Raw genomic sequence first — 13,488 nt, forward strand, 5'->3', positions numbered from 1 at the left:
GGAGTTTTTCTCGTTCTGATAACTGCGACAGAGATTTCCGGAAGATCGTCTCCAAGTTCGGAGTCAGAGAAGAACTTAATGCACTCGACGTAATTACCGATCATACACAGCCACCTGCCGACAATCGGAACACAAAATCCGACGAATTTGATGTTGCCAAGGAAGCAAAGAAGCATCAAGTGCACCCCTTTGATCCGAAGAAAACGGTCAACACATCAGCAGACCTTACTGTCGCATAGGAAAGCGCGCTCATCGAGTTCCTCCGTGAGCGCTGGGAAATATTTGCATGGGAACCATCCGACATGCCAGGTATTCCCAGGGAACTTGCTGAGCACGCCCTGAATGTTGACCCCAAAAGCCAAACCTGTACAGCAGACGTTGCGTCGTTTCTTAGAACCAAAAAGAAAAGCTATTGGCGAAGAAGTTAATCGGCTCCGCAAAGCTGGTTTTATTCGAGAGCTCAAGGAAGCTGAATGGGTAGCTAACCCAGTCATGGTGCCAACGAAAGATACGACAGCTCTTCGTATGTGTATCGACTTCACAAGCCTCAACAAGCATTGCCCCAAGGATCATTTCCCGTTGCCTCGCATCGATCAAATAGTCGACTCCACAGCAGGCTGCGATCGCCTCTCCTTCCTCGATGCTTACTCAGGATATAATCAGATCAAGCTCAAAAAAGAAGATCAGGAGTTAACTGGATTCATAACTCCACATGGTGTTTACTGCTACAATGTCATGACCTTCGGATTAAAAAATTCAGGTGCAACCTATCAGTGGTGCATGCAAGCCTGCCTTGGAGAGCAAATTGGCCGAAATATTGAGGTTTATATCGACGACATCGTCATCAAAACCAGAAATGCGGCTACGCTCATCGATGATTTGAGAGAAACTTTTGACAATCTCGACAGATACAAAATTAAGCTGAATCCGAAGAAATGCTTCTTCGGAGTACCAGGAGGCCAAGTACTTGGGTACTTTATTTCAGCCAGAGGAATAGAAGCTAACCCTTTGAAGATTAAAGTTGTCCTTGACATGGAGCCACCCAAGAGTCTACAACAGGTGCAGCAATTGGCAGGACGACTAGCAGCCCTTAGTAGATTTATTGCAAAACTGGGAGAAAAGGCATTGCCATTCTATCAGCTGATGAAAAAATCCAAAAAGTTTGAATGGACAGCAGAGGCACAGGATGCTTTCGATAACTTAAAGAAGGTTTTGTCAACCTCTCCAGTCCTCGTGACTCCACAGGACAAGGAGTGTGACGCCCCGGAACCGGTACCATGAGGATTCCAGCGATCCCGCCGAAATCCGCACGATATCGACTCAGAGACGCCCTCCGACACGACGTGCGCGAAGAATCACACACGTGATGCCAGAGGAATTAACACAAGCGGTAACATTACAACGGGATTACAATAGAGCCCACAAGAAACATATATTACAACAACGACTCCAACGAGTCAGGATACAAATATACAATACAAAGATCCAAATCATACAGAAGCTCAAATACGTCCGAGTACGGACAAGATACAAATTGGACTAAGAGTCCTGAAGATAACCAGTGGCGTCCATAACCCTGCCCAGGCCAAGCCGGAAGGGTAACCTTGCTAACATCGTCTTCATCGAACATGTCTTCATACCTGCCCAGTTATGTCCCAAACTTAGCAAGACTTCAAGACGTATAAGCATTCGTCAACCAGTCGTCCTTCGTACTTGAGGCACGCAGGGGACTTAGAGGACGCAAGAGGAACATCATAGGCAATATGGTGGGGTTAAGCGGTAGCGCGCAAGCACTAAAAACCTATAGAGACACTCTACAACAGTCGTCTATCAGAGAAGGTGAGGGAGCGTATAAACTAACAGTTCTATACTCTGCAAACATAACACAACCGATGCATTCCCCCCTCACAAGGAAGTACTTACAAAGGCACTCACACGGTGGACAAGTTTTATTAAGTAACCGTTGTAGTAGTGCTAAATTACTATGCAAGTTATTAGCAGATTATTAGCAGCAACATAAAGGTGTAAGTTGTTCTATGATCGAGCTATACAATTCCAAGTCATCCATAACCGTGGACAGGGCTTGTCGATAAGATGTACACCCTGCAGGGGTTGCCCAAATGTAACCATACGCATGCTCGAACCCGCGTAGCAAGTGCGGAGTCTCACAACAAGACCGTTCCCAGTTCAACAAGAAAGTCTAGGGGGCCACCCGACTAAGCTACCCGTGACGAAGTTCGGCCGTACTCCGAGACGGACTCAGGGTTTGCGTCGGCGGCTAGGCGTGCAAACCACACGCTTCGCTAAACGTCCCGCAGGGTACAGTACAGAATATAAACACCCGAAGGCAACATAATATTAACACCCGAAGGCAACAATATATAAACATGCATGCGCCAAATAAAACCAAGGTTGTGGCCCCCTTTTCAACTGACTTGAGAAAAGGTAATGGGTGAGGGGGTCCCAGTAGTAATCCCCACGTACGGGTAGAGTGCTCAATCTCGGAACAGATAACAAGAACTCGGGTCCTAGGGGACATTAGCGAGTCAAAGTTCCGATGCTTTCGCAAAGGGGCTCACAGATGCCTCTACTTACAATTTTAGTTGTTAACAATTAAGTAAAGCATGTGTATCTCCAACAAATATATCCATAAACCATGTGTCATGATTCCCCAACAGATAACCCGATAAGATAACGATGGCGAAATGAGATATAACAGCACTAGCATGCACTACGACTCGCAAGGCAGACCCGATAACCAAACAACAGCTATAGGAGGGTGGTGGTGGCAATATGGGCTGCTTGAGGTAACAAGTGGATGGGACGCGTGACAAGAACGCAACTCAAGGCTAGCATAAGAGAGAAGGCAAAATAAAATAGGTGAGCGACTCCTGCAGAGACAGGAGTTTAGGAAATGCTTGCATGTTAAAGATTGCCGAGGAACATCCGGAGAACTTGTCGTATTTCACATCACTACTTCGTGATCCTATCCGGGAAGAATCAAATGCTGGAACAAGCAACAGATGCAAATCTTACTACTACGGATGAAGAACCGGCATGATGAAGATGGTATGCATGGCATGGCAATTATGATGCGATGCAACTTATCTAATTTAAGTGGAATCGGAATTTCGGACACACAAATATTAGGTTCAAGTTGTTTCACTACCCTGCATATTAAATGTTGATTAGCATGGCAAAACATGGTAGGGGTGAGCTACATCAAAGTTAAGCGCAGCGGGGAAAACCTAGATGGTGTTCTAAAATACTCCGGGTATATGTGAGGTGAACATACACGAACTATCACGTCATGACATGCAGCAAGATGCAAACATGTATATGGATGGCATATTCATGTTCAGCACATTTTTCTGATCAAAATGGATATAAAGTTTGTAGCAATTGGATTTGTAAAAGTGCATTTTTAAAAGATTTGAAAAACCACCTGTTTGTGCAAAAACTGAAAGCTGAATTTTGAAAAAGAGCTGGAACATTTTACACCGTGCTGGAACTAGCCATAGGCAGTGACAGGTGGATCATCGAGCCACGTCAGCTCCAGCGTGGCACCGCGCAAAAAGGTTGGTTTTTTGCGCGCCCAGGGGATTCGAACTCAGGCCGCGCGGGTGTGAGACAAGGGGTGCAGCCAGTGGGGTGCTGCTGTGTGTTTGATACTATACGGGATGCATACAAGGTAAGCTGTAGCTGCGGGATAACTGAAACTGTACAGCACGAACTGAAGAGCTGCAGCAGCGATTCCTGTAGACGTGAAACTGCACAGTTTCGGCCACGACGAATCTGGGCACCGTTTTGAGCAAAACAAAAGAGTTTGAGTATCTACGCAGTGGCGTGAATCGAACGACCCCAACGGCTCATCCTGAAGAGGTCTGGAACGCCGGTGAAGCGTCGGGGAAGTGAGGCCGAGGCGGCGGCGATGAACAACGACTAAAAACAGCAACTTTCACGGGCCAAACTTGCGTCGTCGTGGGCGTCGGATCCGAGAATCTTCTTGGGATGGTACCAACAGCAAAGTTGTAGCCCACGGTGTTGTGCATCTACTGGAACAAGTGGTTCGTGCTGAAATGAAAAGGTTCACCAGAGAGATCGCCGGGAAAAGGGTGTCGTGAAACAGAAACTGTGCAACTCGTTTTCCCTCCGATTTGGCTCGGTCTCCTCTCACACTCGACGATGCAGAGATCATGCAGAGAGGAGGAAGGTGTGGTGCTCACCCTGGGTTGCTTGGTGATGAGAAAGGGGAGGCAGAGGAGGTGCCGGTGACGAGGAAGAAGGGTGGCCGGGGTTAGACGACGACGGCGTGGAAGAAAAGCGAGCTTCTCTTGGCGTCCCTCGTTCCACGAAGCAGTCCAGGACGAAGAGGAGGCCACGGCAGTTCTATTCCCGGGCTCAGGTGGCGTCGAGGTAGGCCATGGCGACGGCGACGGTAGGAGACGCTCTCGGTGGAAACCCTCTCTCTCGTACAGAAGTTTGGGGAGGCGGCGGCTCGGTGTGGAGGAAACAGCTAGGGTTGCAGGCTTCAGGTGTTGCTTATAAGCAAGAGCGGCACTGCATGAGAGCCATCCCATCACGCTGCAGCGCGACGTGGCTCCGTTGGGATTACTGCCGTACAGAGAGATGAAGAGCGTGGAGAGGGATCGTGTTGGTGGGCTGTAGTCCAAGGTTAGGATGGCTTGATGGTTTCACCACTTGGATGGGCCAGAACAAAGATAGGTGAGCTGCTTCGTGAACAAAAGAAACGCATAACGTGTGGATCATTGTATTTCTTGGATTTTGGTATTTGCATAGAAGAAACATAAGAGAGCAAGCTAGAATGGATGGAGGAAAGGGAGAACATCGAGGTATGAAGAAAAACCGGGAAGCAGGGTCACATTTTCCAAACCATATTTTATTAAAACTAGTTTGTTCAAAATATTGCGAATATCTCTGTTCAGATTTCGTTAAAATAAGAAAAGAGCGGCCAGGGTTTTTATTAAACCATACAAGAGAAAATCAAAATAGATTTTACTGCAAATATTTTTTTGGATGTTTTCGCAAAATATGCAAGGTGAGAGATGCATGCTGATGTCGAGATGACGGAGAAAAGAAAACAAGCAAAACCAATAGTGGTATTATCCTGGGCCGTTACAATTGACACCACTAACAAGGAAACTCGCCCCGAGGTTCCACGTCAAGCCAAGGGGGAGTTGGTTAAACTATCGAGTCTTCTTGTACCATGTTGACAATCACCCGACCTCAAGGTGGAACCTTTTTCTGGCGAAGTGTTGATCTTCTCGACACCACTAACAAGAAGTCGTTGTTCCACTATCGATGATGATGCACCTCTTCTGAGATCCTCCGAAGATCGGACCTAATAGGTGAGGGGCAAAGATCGTCCAACCCGCGTAGAGACCTAAGACTCAGAGAACTTAGATAAGAGAGAAGACACAAACGCGCAAAGGTAAGAGGAGAAAGAATATAGATAAGGAGAAAAATAGAGCTAATCAGATCTATCCAACGATGTTTCAGAAAATAGGTTTTAACACTAGACACAACATCGTCCGTTGGCAAGGTTATCCTACAGGCTGGACTAGTGGGGTACCGTAAACCTGAGCTCTGATACCAACTTGTGATGCCCCGGAACCGGTACCATGAGGATTCCAGCGATCCCGTCGAAATCCGCACGATATCGACTCAGAGACGCCCTCTGACACGACGTGCGCGACGAATCACACACGTGATGCCAGAGGAATTAACACGAGCGGTAACATTACAACGGGATTACAATAGAGCCCACAAGAAACATATATTACAACAACGGCTCCAACGAGTCAGGATACAAATATACAATACAAAGATCCAAATCATACAGAAGCTCAAATACGTCCGAGTACGGGCAAGATACAAATTGGACTAAGAGTCCTGAAGATAACCAGTGGCGTCCATAACCCTGCCCAGGCCAAGCCGGAAGGGTAACCTTGCTAACGTCGTCTTCATCGAACATGTCTTCATACCTGCCCGGTTATGTCCCAAAGCAGCAATAAGTACGGGTTCGTACTTAACAAGACTTCAAGACGTATAAGCATTCGTCAACCAGTCGTCCTTTGTACTTGAGGCATGCAGGGGACTTAGAGGACGCAAGAGGAACGTCATAGGAAATATGGTGGGGTTAAGCGGTAGCGCGCAAGCTCTAAAAACCTATAGAGACACTCTACAACAGTCGTCTATCAGAGAAGGTGAGGGAGCGTATAAACTAACAGTTCTATACTCTGCAAACATAACACAACCGATGCATTCCCCCCTCGCAAGGAAGTACTTACAAAGGCACTCACACGGTGGACAAGTTTTATTAAGTAACCGTTGTAGTAGTGGTAAATTACTATGCAAATTATTAGCAGATTATTAGCAGCAACATAAAGGTGTAAGTTATTCTATGATCGAGCTATACAATTCCAAGTCGTCCATAACCGCAGACACGGCTTATCGATAAGATGTACACCCTGCAGGGGTTGCCCAAATGTAACCATACGCATGCTCGAACCCGCGTAGCAAGTGCGGAGTCTCACAACAAGACCATTCCCAGTTCAACAAGAAAGTCTAGGGGGGCTACCCGACTAAGCTACCCGTGACGAAGTTTGGCCGTACTCCGAGACGGACTCAGGGTTTGCGTCGGCGGCTAGGCGTGCAAACCACACGCTTCGCTAAACGTCCGCGGGGGTACAGAATATAAACACCCGAAGGCAACATAATATAAACACCCGACACTAGTAGGAAAAGGCTCATTAGTGGCGCACCAAAAATAGATTCTGTGGCGCATGGATGGTGTGCCACAGAAACTTCGCCACAAAAATAAGGTTTCTGTGGCGCACCTTCTCATGCGCCACAGAATTAAGGTTTCTGTGGTGCAAAAGATTTCGGTGCGCCACGTAAAAGATGCGCCACGAAGTTCGTTTCGGTGCGCCACGAAATTGCTCGTATTATACAAGATTTTGAGCTCCCTGCCATACACATACAGGTTATACACAGCAATATACATATATTATACAGATTATATACAGTTGCAGATATAATATAAATAGCATGTACATTGCACAGATATAACATAGACATCATCATCACATTACTTAGAGCCCGATCGAGATACATATATAGTGATAAGTGTCAAATGTTTTACATACAACTCTTAATTCCTACAAATTTCACCATTTCGAGATACAAAGCGGTCTTCATCCAGTTCCTCCTTTGCTCCCTCCTCTCTACCCGCCAGGCTCGCTTGCATCGGGGACTTCATCCGGTTCCTCCTCTGATTAAAATAGAAGAAAGTGAGACCAAGTCCAAGTCCGATGCACAAGAGAAATAGAATAAATACCTCATATATTGTTGGTCAACACAAATATTAACATTTAGGGATGGCGTTAGTGAGACCAAGTCTGATGCACAAGAGATTGATATTTGTGCTATCTTACCAGGCTCACTAACGCCACCCCCAAGTGTACGGTGACCAAACAATTTAATCATCGGCACTAAAATGGAAGAAAGGCCAACAAATCCGATGCACAAGACAAAATGGAATAAATGCCTCATACATTGTTGGTCAACTCAAAAACTATGGTCAGAAACCATAGTTGCAGTATACGCCGCAGTATACTTTGCAGAAGGGCCCCCCTTTCCCCGGCCGCCGTTCCGTGAACGGGTCCTTGACGAGACAACAACGCCGACCTGCCTCTCCGGCGCAGAACCACGGCAGTCCCAGCAGCCTCCCTTGTGGCCGCGTCTCCTGCGCTCTTTTCCATGGCCGGACCACGATTGGACTCACCGGGGGCATAATGATAATCGCCATCACCACTATCGTCAGACTCCACAGGTGCAGAGTACACAGCAGCAGATGCCACTTTTCTTCCCTCGCCGTCCAGTGAATGAGTCTTTGATGCAAAGACCGTGCCGGCCCCTGTTGCCGCGCTTCAGGCTGTGTCTCCCACGCCCTGCACTCGTCGCCTTCTTGTCCGGTGAACCAATAGACTGATCGTTGGAATAAGGAAACCGATGACAGCGATTGCGATCGGCCGTCATCGGTTTCCTTATTCCAACGATCAGTCTATTGGTTCACCGGGCAAGAAGGCGAAGAGTGAAGGGCGCGGGAGACATGGCCTGAAGCGGGGCAACAGGGGCCGGCATGATGCTGGGCAGGCCGGCACGGTCTTTGCATCAAGGACTCGTTCACTGGACGGCGAGGGAAGAAAAGTGGCATCTGCTGCAAAGTACTCGTCACATGTGGAGTCTGACCATAGTGGTGATGGCGATTATCATTATTCCCGGCCCCGGTGAGTCCAATCATGGTCTGGCCATGGAGAAGAGCGTAGGAGACGCGGCCACAAGGGAGGCGGCTGGGATTGCCATGGTTCTGCGCTGGAGAGGCAAGTCGGCGTTGTTGTCTCGTCAAGGACTCGTTCACGGAACGGCGGCCGGGGAAAGGGGGGCCTTCTACAAAGTATATTGCGGCGTATATGTGACCAAACATTCTAATCATCAGCACTAAAATGGAAGAAAGAGCCAAGTGGTATCTTAACTAGATATCATATGCCTCATACTTTGTTGGTCGAAACAAATATTAACATTCAGGGATGGAGTAAGTGAGGCCAGGTAGGATGCACAAGAGATTGATATTTGTGCCATCACACCAGGCTCACTTGCTCCACCCCCGAGTGTACGAGTGACCAAACATTCTAATCATCGGCACTAAAAAGGAAGAAAGAGCCAAGTGGTATCAACTAGATAGCATATGCCTCATACTTTGTTGGTCCAAACAAATATTAACATTCAGGGATGGGGTCAGCGAGGCCAGGTAGGATGCACAAGAGACTAATATTTGTGCCATCACACCAGGCTCACTGGCCCCACCCCAGAGTGCACAAGTGACCAAACATTCTAATCATCGGCAAGTACAAATAAAATTAAAGACCAAATCATTTATAAAGAGAACCATTTAGCATGGAGCAGATGCTCCGTAGGGATTATTCATCACTTGGTATAGACCAAGTGATGCTGGCAAAGGAGAGGCCAAGCAAGAACCAGTAAATCCAGCAAGTGATAGATATGCCTAAACAAGCAAGAACACATAGCATATCCCAGCTAACCAGATGAGACAAGTCTTGGTAGCCAACTGAATCACCTAGCACCACCTAGCCTTTTAAAACCATCAGAAACAGTCCATTTTCTTCAAAGGATACCACAGTGGCATTCATTTACATGATCCCCTACTGTGGATATCTCTATTTTCATCAAAGCCAACAACTAATAGAAATTTATCATTACTAAGTTGAGTTCAAAACAAAGCTGGGGTACCATAAGGGATTAATCATCACTTGGTAGTAACCAAGTGATGCTGGCAAGAGAGAGGCCAAGCCTGAGCTAGTAAATCCAGTAGAGATGGATATGCATAAGTAAGCAAGAACACATAGCCTATCCAAGTTAACCAGATAAAACCAACCTTGATAGCCAACTTAATAACCTAGCATCACCTAGTCTTTTAAACCATCAGAAACTTCCCATTTTCTTCAAAGGATACCACAGTGGCATTCATTTACATGATTCCCTACTGTGAATATCTCTATTTTAGTATACCATCATAAGCATTCCATTTAAATCACACATTTTAGTATCTGTTCTTATCCAAGTTTTTGCCTCAGCCATTGCATCATTGGCTGAGCTAAGACATCAAGCATCTGGCCAGGGAGCATTCTTTCTTTTTAGAGAACTATATGAACTATATGCACATGATCCAGTAAGCATCCCCACTAATCAGAGCATTATAAGCATACCATAAGCTCACAAGAATCCATCAAGTAAATCATCAGGGGTCCAAAAAACTTGGGGTCCAGAAAACTAATCCCAACAGAGAATTACTTGGGGTCCAGAAAACTAATCCCAGGCCAACCAAGAGCAACTATAAATATGTATGTATACAAGCCCACCAGTAGCATTTCATGCATTTAAATTCCTATGAACCAGTTAACCTCACTGAGCACAACAAGCATTTAAATGAACCAGTAGCATCAAATTCCTATGAACCCATCAAGAAAATTGTTAACAGTTAACCTCACTGAGCACAACAAATGAACCAGTAGTAATAAGCCATCAAGATTAACAGTTAACCTCACTGAGCACAACAAATGAACCAGTAGCATTTCATGCATTTAAATGAACCAGTAGCATCAAATGAACCAGTAGCATCAAATGAACCAGTAGCATTTCATTTTTTGCTATGAACCCTAAACCAGGGCATCAAATTCCTATGAACCCTAAACCTGCAGGGCATCAAATTCAAAGAGGGGATCGAACCAGGGCATCACCGATGACGACGGCATTTCGTCGAGCACGTTGTGCTCGCGCGGGAGAGGAAGAGGGAGGGGAGGGGAGAAAGCTCACCGATGACGACGGCAGTTGTGGAGGAGCTCACCGACGACGATGGCAGGGGTGGAGGTCGCGGCGGCTCCTCCACCTTGACGCGGCGGCGGCTCCTCCACCTTGACGCCGCGCCGGCCCCTCCTCCTCCACGCCGCAGCGGCTTGTGCTGCTGGTGGCAGGGATGGGTGGAGCGTGGCGGCATGCGGCCCTCGCGGAGGAAGGCGGCGGCGGCGACGGCGACGGCAGCGCTCGCCATGGAAGGCGGCGGCGCGCGGCAGTAGGGAGAGGGGAGAGAGTGGTACGGGCGAGGGAGGGGGTACGGCATGATATAGGAGGTGTTATATCTGTGGCGCACCCGCGCCAGTGCGCCACAGAACACGTTATTTCTGTGGCGCACCGAGGCTAGTGCGCCACAGAATACGTTATTTCTGTGGCGCACCAAGTGCAGTGCGCCATAGAAATAGTGAAACCAATGATTTGAGGGTGGCAGGGCGTGGGCCCCACATAGTTTCTGTGGCGCATGGATTCCTGGTGCGCCACAAAAATAAGCAATTTTTGTGGCGCACAGAGTCTGGTGCGCCACAAAACAACTTTCTGTGGCGCATTTTTGGTTGTGCGCCACAGAAGTAAGCTCCCACCTATAAGCGTTTTCCTACTAGTGCGAAGGCAACCGTATATAAACATGCATGCGCCAAATAAAACCAAGGTTGTGGCCCCCTTTTCAACTGACTTGAGAAAAGGTAATGGGTGAGGGGGGTCCCAGTAGTAATCCCCACGTACGGGTAGAGCGCTCAATCTCGGAACATGTAACAAGAACTCGGGTCCTAGGGGACATTAGCGAGTCAAAATTCCGATGCTTTCACAAAGGGGCTCACAGATGCCTCTGCTTACAATTTTAGTTGTTAACAATTAAGTAAAGCATGTGTATCTCCAACAAATATATCCATAAACCATGTGTCATGATTCCCCAATAGATAACCCGATAAGATAACGATGGCGAAACGAGATATAACAGCACTAGCATGCACTACAACTCGCAAGGCAGACCCGATAACCAAACAACAGCTGTAGGAGGGTGGTGGTGGTGGCAATATGGGCTGCTTGAGGTAACAAGTGGATGGGACGCGTGACAAGAACGCAACTCAAGGCTAGCATAAGAGAGAAGGCAAAATAAAATAGGTGAGCGACTCCTGCAGAGACAGGAGTTTAGGAAATGCTTGCCTGTTAAAGATTGCCGAGGAACATCCGGAGAACTTGTCGTATTTCACATCACTACTTCGTGATCCTATCCGGGAAGAATCAAATGCTGGAACAAGCAACAGATGCAAATCTTACTACTACGGATGAAGAACCGGCATGATGAAGATGGTATGCATGGCATGGCAATTATGATGCGATGCAACTTATCTAATTTAAGTGGAATCGGAATTTCGGACACACAAATATTAGGTTCAAGTTGTTTCACTACCCTGCATATTAAATGTTGATTAGCATGGCAAAACATGGTAGGGGTGAGCTACATCAAAGTTAAGCGCAGCGGGGAAAACCTAGATGGTGTTCTGAAATACTCCGGGTATATGTGAGGTGAACATACACGAACTATCACGTCATGACATGCAGCAAGATGCAAACATGTATATGGATGGCATATTCATGTTCAGCACATTTTTCTGATCAAAATGGATATAAAGTTTGTAGCAATTGGATTTGTAAAAGTGCATTTTTAAAAGATTTGAAAAACCACCTGTTTGTGCAAAAACTGAAAGCTGAATTTTGAAAAAGAGCTGGAACATTTTACACCGTGCTGGAACTAGCCATAGGCAGTGACAGGTGGATCATCGAGCCACGTCAGCTCCAGCGTGGCACCGCGCAAAAAGGTTGGTTTTCTGCGCGCCCAGGGGATTCGAACTCAGGCCGCGCGGGTGTGAGACAAGGGGTGCAGCCAGTGAGGTGCTGCTGTGTGTTTGATACTATACGGGATGCATACAAGGTAAGCTGTAGCTGCGGGATAACTGAAACTGTACAGCACGAACTGAAGAGCTGCAGCAGCGATTCCTGTAGACGTGAAACTGCACAGTTTCGGCCACGACGAATCTGGGCACCGTTTTGAGCGAAACAAAAGAGTTTGAGTATCTACGCAGTGGCGTGAATCGAACGAATCCAACGGCTCATCCTGAAGAGGTCTGGAACGCCGGTGAAGCGTCGGGGAAGTGAGGCCGAGGCGGCGGCGATGAACCACGACTAAAAACAGCAACTTTCACGGGCCAAACTTGCGTCGTCGTGGGCGTCGGATCCGAGAATCTTCTTGGGATGGTACCAACAGCAAAGTTGTAGCCCACGGTGTTGTGCATCTACTGGAACAAGTGGTTCGTGCTGAAATGAAAAGGTTCACCAGAGAGATCGCCGGGAAAAGGGTGTCGTGAAACAGAAACTGTGCAACTCGTTTTCCCTCCGATTTGGCTCGGTCTCCTCTCACACTCGACGATGCAGATCTCATGCAGAGAGGAGGAAGGTGTGGTGCTCACCCTGGGTTGCTTGGTGATGAGAAAGGGGAGGCAGAGGAGGTGCCGGTGACGAGGAAGAAGGGTGGCCGGGGTTAGACGACGACGGCGTGGAAGAAAAGCGAGCTTCTCTTGGCGTCCCTCGTTCCACGAAGCAGTCCAGGACGAAGAGGAGGCCACGGCAGTTCTATTCCCGGGCTCAGGTGGCGTCGAGGTAGGCCATGGCGACGGCGACGGTAGGAGACGCTCTCGGTGGAAACCCTCTCTCTCGTACAGAAGTTTGGGGAGGCGGCGGCTCGGTGTGGAGGAAACAGCTAGGGTTGCAGGCTTCAGGTGTTGCTTATAAGCAAGAGCGGCACTGCATGAGAGCCATCCCATCACGCTGCAGCGCGACGTGGCTCCGTTGGGATTACTGCCGTACAGAGAGATGAAGAGCGTGGAGAGGGATCGTGTTGGTGGGCTGTAGTCCAAGGTTAGGATGGCTTGATGGTTTCACCACTTGGATGGGCCAGAACAAAGATAGGTGAGCTGCTTCGTGAACAAAAGAAACGCATAACGTGTGGATCATTGTATTTCTTGGATTTTGGTATTT

The 13,488-nt window shown here is 47.7% G+C and overlaps 2 long non-coding RNA genes across 2 annotated transcripts; both read right to left on the reverse strand.

The window, feature by feature from the left end:
* Positions 1-1,471: 1,471 nt before the first annotated feature.
* Positions 1,472-4,505, reverse strand: LOC127323217 (uncharacterized). Its single transcript, XR_007865466.1, has 2 exons — positions 4,227-4,505; positions 1,472-1,640 (listed from the first exon to the last, which is right to left on the reverse strand). It is a non-coding gene; the product is annotated as an uncharacterized lncRNA (long non-coding RNA).
* A 2,569-nt stretch (positions 4,506-7,074) lies between these two features.
* LOC139831128 (uncharacterized) lies at positions 7,075-13,196 on the reverse strand. The gene is made up of 3 exons (XR_011745759.1): positions 12,921-13,196; positions 11,617-11,701; positions 7,075-7,294 (listed from the first exon to the last, which is right to left on the reverse strand). It is a non-coding gene; the product is annotated as an uncharacterized lncRNA (long non-coding RNA).
* Between the last annotated feature and the right edge of the window lie 292 nt (positions 13,197-13,488).

Source organism: Lolium perenne, chromosome 5 (assembly GCF_019359855.2).
Source record: "Lolium perenne isolate Kyuss_39 chromosome 5, Kyuss_2.0, whole genome shotgun sequence".
Classification (NCBI taxonomy): domain Eukaryota; kingdom Viridiplantae; phylum Streptophyta; class Magnoliopsida; order Poales; family Poaceae; genus Lolium; species Lolium perenne.